Below are 6,694 nucleotides of genomic sequence, written 5' to 3'. Positions count from 1 at the left end.
ATTTTATTAATGTCCAATTCTTTGATTTCGGTGATGGTTAAGTTCAGATGGGTAAGGTTTGGTAGGATAAGAACTTTTTGTGGATATTTTGGCAATGTCGAATTCTCTAACTTCGGTGATGGTTAGGTTAGGTTGGATAAAGTATAGTGAGGTAAGCACGTTTTGTGGATATTTTGGCAATGTTTATTTCTTCGATTTCGGTGATGGTTAGGTTCAGATGGGTGAGGTTTGGTGGGGTATGAACTTTTTGTGGATATTTTGGCAATGTTGGATTCTCTGACTTCAGTGATGGTAAGGTTAGGTTGGGTTAGGTATTGTGAGGTAAGCACGTTTTGTGGATATTTTGGCAATGTCCAATTCTTTGATTTCGGTGATGGTTAGGTTCAGATGGGTGAGGTTTGGTAGGATAAGAACTTTTTGTGGATATTTTGGCAATGTCGAATTCTCTGACTTCGGTGATGGTGAGGTTAGGTTGGTATAGGTATTGTGAGGTAAGCACGTTTTGTGGATATTTTGGCAATGTCCAATTCTTTGATTTCGGTGATGGTTAGGTTCAGATGGGTGAGGTTTGGTAGGATAGGAACTTTTTATGGATATTTTGGCAATGTCGAATTCTCTGACTTCGGTGATGGTTAGGTTAGGTTGGTTTAGGTATTTTTATTTTATTTATTTTATTTTATTAATTGAAAAATCAACAGACAGGATGTACAGAGATAGGTATAAAAAACACAAAAAGTAAATAAATAATATATGTAACACCCGAGTCCAATAATAGATTTTTACAAAAATGAAAAAGATAAATATAAGGAAAACAAATTAAAAAGTAAAGAATAAAGGCATGACAAAATATGTAGTACATTGCATAATTAAACTATAGTATTAAAATATTTGGAAAAGGTTATAAGATAGAATATAAGAAGAAATTGAAATTTACAAATATAAAAAACAAATGAAAAAGGTAAATACAAAATAAACAAATGAAATGGAAAGGAATGAAAGCTATAATATGATTAAATAGCACATTACATAACTAAACTAAAGTATAAAAATAATGGAAATATTGGAAAAATAGAATAGAAGAAAAAATGAATCAATCGGTCAAGATTCTCTTGATGTTAGACCTGAATTGATGTAGGGAAATACCAAACAGATCAACCTCATTCAGCTCTCCGTTAAACATACGATAAACGCGCTGCAGATAAAAATATTTTTGGGAATTAGTATTGAAAGGATCAAGTGAAAAGAGTGTAACGCGTCTAGGGTATCGAACTGGGATTCTGAAATTAACCTTATTCAGTAAATCAGAACAATCAAGGAAACCATTTATGAGCTTAAAGAAGAATATAGCATCAGAATGTCGTCGCCTGACAGAAAGATTGTTAAAAGAAAGGATTTTTAAAATGTCGGAAACAGTAGAATGGGTATAGGTAGGAAAAAGGTAGCGTAAGGATTTAATAAATTTAAGTTGAACTTTCTCAATACAATTAATATGGGATAAATAAAAAGGTGACCAGATAATTGAGGCAAATTCAAGGTGAGACCTTACAAAGGAAAAATAAAGTAATTTTAGTACATAAGGATCATTAAAGGGTTTTGTTGAGCGGAGTAGGAATCCAAGAGATTTAAATGCTTTGTTGGTAATAAAAGAAATATGTTCAGAGAAATCTAGTTTATTATTGAGTATTACACCAAGATCCTTAATAGAAGATGACGTGTTAAGGATTGAATGATTTAATTGATATTGATTAGTAATAATTGACTTATTTCTAGTGAAATTTAAAATAGAGCATTTTTCTAGATTAATAAAAAGATCATTATTTAAACAATATATAGAGAATCTATCTAGATCTTCTTGTATCTTATGACAATCGTCTATGGTGTATATAGGTTTGTAAATTTTTAAATCATCAGCGTAAAGAAGTATAAAGGAATGTTTGAAGATGTATGAGATATCATTAATATAGAGTAAAAAGAATAAGGGACCTAAATGCGACCCTTGTGGGACACCGGAAGGAATATGTCTAAGTGATGATCTAAAACCATTGAGAATTATGATTTGGTGACGATTTAGTATATACGAAGAGATCCAACGAAATAAATTTCCTCGGATTCCAAGGGACCAAAGTTTATTGAGTAAAAGGTTGTGATTGATTTTATCAAAAGCTTTAGAGAAATCCGTATAAACGACGTCTATTTGGATTCGTTTGTCCATATAAGATGTGAGAGTACTAGTGAAATTAAGCAGGTTAGTCTCTACCGATCTCCTCTTAAAAAAACCATGTTGTTCAGGTATAATGTAGTTTTTGAAATTGGAGAAAAGGAAATTATAGATAATTTTTTCAAAGATTTTACTAATGACAGATAGTTTAGATATAGGACGGTAATTCTCAATAAGATTCTTATCACCTTTTTTAAAAATAGGGGTGATGTAAGATAATTTCCAATAGTCAGGAAATTTACCGTTCGACATAGAAAGATTGAAAAGGATTGTTATGGGAAGAGATAATGGGACAGCACATTTAACAAGGAAAAAAGAAGGCAAACCATCACAACCCGCACCAAGATTAACATTGAGAGAGTTGATGTGACTGAGTACAGTAGATAAGTCAAAATGAAAAGTAGATAAGTTACAAGAAGAAGTATCTGTATTAGAGATAGAAAGGTTAATGGTAGAATCACTATTGAAAGTGGAGTCAAAATAGTCAGCAAAAATGGTACAGATTTCAGAACCATGTGAAGCCGACTTATTTCCATAATACATTACGGAAGGATATGAAGAGGAGGTATTTTTTTTTGAATTTATATATGACCAAAATGATTTGGGATTAGTTTTAATATTATTTTGAATAAGAGAAATATAATTTCTAAAGCAGATTAAAGAATATTTTTTAATTCGAGCTCTTAATAGTGAAAAACTTTGATAATCTAAGGGATTTGAATAAATTTTAAATTTTTTATGGAATTTGTTTTTTTCTTTTATTATTTTAATAAGAGACGATGTAAACCAAGGGGGATATTTGGTACGCTTAGATTTAAGAGTAAAAGGGACGTGGCATTCAATAATATTTTGTAAGGTATCGTAAAATTTTTTACAAGCTAAATCAATATTTAAATTGGACAAAAGTGAATTCCAATTGATATCGCTTAAAATTGGAATAATTGTAGCATAGTCAGCTTTTCTAAAGAGGAAAGTTTTATTATAATTATAATTCAAGGGTGAAGATTTGTTGTAAATTATTGAGATGCAAAAGGATAAATGATGAGAATCTTCATGGATTAGCGTAGAGTCAGCACGAGAAATATATAAGGGGAAACTACTAATAGCTAGGTCAAGAATACGATTATTAGTATTTGACAAATAATTGTATTGATAAAGTTTATTATAAGATAAGAATTGAGTAAAGGAAAGGGAAGAAAAATTAATACAATTGGAAGGAAATAGATGCAGATTTGAGTCGTATTTTGTCCAATCAATAGTGGGAAGATTGTAATCACCGAGTAAAATGAATCGATCCTCTGGATAATTGGTTATTAGATCAGATACTTTATTTAAATGGGTAACTAATAGAGTTTGGTGAGAATTACCAGGAGGAATATAGACAGTACAGATATTTAGTTTAAAAAATTTAGTGGTAATAGTAATCCAAAGGTCTTCTGTGGAAGTTAACCAATTATTTTGAATGACAGAGGGTAGATTATTTTTCACAGCTATGATTACACCACCACCAAATATTTGGTTATGAAGAGAATAATCTCTGTCACGTCGAAACACCTGATATCTGGCATCAAAAAACTCACTATTATTGAATGAGTCATTTAGCCAAGTTTCTGATAGACAGATAATATCATAATTATTAACTAATACATTTTGAAGAAAAGAGTCAGATTTAGTTCGGAGACCTCTGACATTTTGATAATAAATGACAAGACGATTAGAAGACATTGTAAAAAAGGAAGTAGATAGAGCACGTAGTGATATAAATATAAATATCCATATGCATAAATGAAAATAGATATATGCATATAAACATACACATAACTGCATACACAGATAAAGATATGGAATTATTAAGCAAACCATCCTTGGTGATACCAGTTGAAATGCAAAGGTATACATGGACACAAATATAAAAATGAACTCGTACCTTTTTTAGTTTATGAGTAAAATATATGTAAATAGCATAGTTATAATATATATAAAAACGGACTGTCGCTAAATATATTTGTATATTTGTATATTTGTATATTTGTATATTTGTATATTTGTATATTTGTATATTTGTATATTTGTATATTTGTATATTTGTATATTTGTATATTTGTATGTGACGGACGATCAACCGTCAACCAGTATGGGGAACAAAATTTTTTTTTTTTTCATTTTTTTCATATTTTTCATATTTTTCATATTTTTCAGTTTTTTCATATTTTTCAGTTTTTTTCAGGTTTTTTCAGTTTTTTTAATTTTTTTCATAATTTTCATTTTTTTCATAATTTTCTTTTTTTCAGTTTTTTAATTTTTTTCATTTTTTCAGTTTTTTCATTTTTTTCATTTTTTCAGTTTTTTCATTTTTTTCATTTTTTTCATTTTTTCAGTTTTTTCATTTTTTTCATTTTTTTCATTTTTTCAGTTTTTTCATTTTTTTAATTTTTTCAGTTTTTTCATTTTTTTCATTTTTTCAGTTTTTTAATTTTTTTCATTTTTTTCATTTTTTCAGTTTTTTCATTTTTTTCATTTTTTCAGTTTTTTCATTTTTTTCATTTTTTTCATTTTTTCAGTTTTTTCATTTTTTTCATTTTTTTCATTTTTTTCATTTTTTCAGTTTTTTCATTTTTTTCATTTTTTCAGTTTTTTCATTTTTTTCATTGCCGGGGGCGCTGGCGGCGCTGGGGGCGCCGGAGGCGTCGGCGGCGCTGGAGGCGAAGCCCCCGGGATGCCGAAGGCATCGGGGACGCTGGGGGCGAAGCCCCCGGGGTGCCGAAGGCATCGGGGGGGCTGGGGGCGACGGGATGCCGAAGGCATCGGGGGGGCTGGGGGCGCCGGAGGCGTCGGCGACGCTGGGGGCGAAGCCCCCGGGGTGCCGAAGGCATCGGGGGGGCTGGGGGCGCCGGAGGCGTCGGCGGCGCTGGGGGCGAAGCCCCCGGGGTGCCGAAGGCATCGGGGGTGCTGGGGGCGCCGGAGGCGTCGGCGGCGCTGGGAGCGAAGCCCCCGGGGTGCCGAAGGCATCGGGGGGGCTGGGGGCGCCGGAGGCGTCGGCGGCGCTGGGGGCGAAGCCCCCGGGGTGCCGAAGGCATCGGGGGTGCTGGGGGCGCCGGAGGCGTCGGCGGCGCTGGGGGCGAAGCCCCCGGGGTGCCGAAGGCGTCGGGGGCGCCGGAGGCGTCGGCGGCGCTGGGGCCGAAGGCCCCGGAGCGACGGAGGCATCGGGGGCAAAGGCGTCAGGAGGTCGGCGATGCACAAATAATTTCATGCACTTCGTAATTCGTGCATCAATTTCTTTCCGAAACCAGTCGATTCAATATCTTTAACTTTATTTTTATTCGTGTTTCAATTCCTTTTCTAAACCACCCGTTGAAATCAACGGGTCCAACACTAGTATAGTAATAATAAAAATAATAAATTATATAGCCATACGTACATAATTGTTTGCACATACATTATAATATGTGATGCAGACCAGTAGACAATAAATGCATAGATAATTATTAGGTTATTAAAATTTAATATTGCACTTAGTCATTTGATTTTGCAAAGATCTGATTCTTTTGAGATTTGTATGATATTGGAGCTCGCACTTTTTCTAATCATGATCTTGCAATCTTTAACCCACAAGTAGGCGTAGTTATATTCAGTTTTCAATTGGCGTGCTCGCTTCAATAATAATTTATTCGTTGGTGTAAGGTGATCCGTTACGTATAGGGTGGTGGGCGGGCCTGGAATATTGATGTCGTTGGTGGTGATGCCGCGGCGGGCGCGCACGGCCGCCATCAGCAGGTCCTTACGACGGCGCTGAGTGAACCGTACGACCACTGATGACGTGCGCACACTCACATCGCTGTTGCCCTCTCGCTGTTGCTGTTGCTGTGAACCTGCAACGCCCTGGGACGGGTACGGCCGCACACGGTGTATGGTGTCAATATCTGTGTCGCACAATTTGTGACCCACGACAGCACATAAGTCATATAATATAGACACTAGATTTTCACCCTTTTTCATAGGTATGCCGGATATTTCTACATTGTTTTTTCTAGAGAATTGATCTTGCAGATTGTTTTCTTGTTTCAGTTCAACAATAGTATTTTGCGCCTCAATTAAACCTTTATTTACATCAGAAAAGCAGGAAATTTTCTTTTCAGCAGTGGTTAGTCTCCCATCAAATTCATCAGACTTAGCCTCTATTGTGAATAATTTATTGTTTATGTCTGTGATTACAGATTTTATGTTTTCAAACTCATTTTTCATGGTATTAAAGTCTGCTCGAAAGCATTTAATTTCATTAAGTATATCAAATAAAGATGGCTGAGGACTGATGACTGAATCTTGAGAACTGAGCATTAGTGATGAGGACTGAGACGGCGGAAGGGGGTTAGGATGGATACGGCAAGAAACGCATCGCCATTTTTCCTTATTCTTTGACGTCATTTTTTTGTATTTTGTTTCCGAAATCCCCACACAATCATGGTGGAAAGGTTCTTC

Source organism: Arctopsyche grandis, unplaced genomic scaffold (assembly GCF_051622035.1).
Source record: "Arctopsyche grandis isolate Sample6627 unplaced genomic scaffold, ASM5162203v2 HiC_scaffold_23, whole genome shotgun sequence".
Classification (NCBI taxonomy): domain Eukaryota; kingdom Metazoa; phylum Arthropoda; class Insecta; order Trichoptera; family Hydropsychidae; genus Arctopsyche; species Arctopsyche grandis.
The sequence above is the reverse complement of the archived record's forward strand: the minus strand, read 5'-3'. Positions refer to the sequence as shown.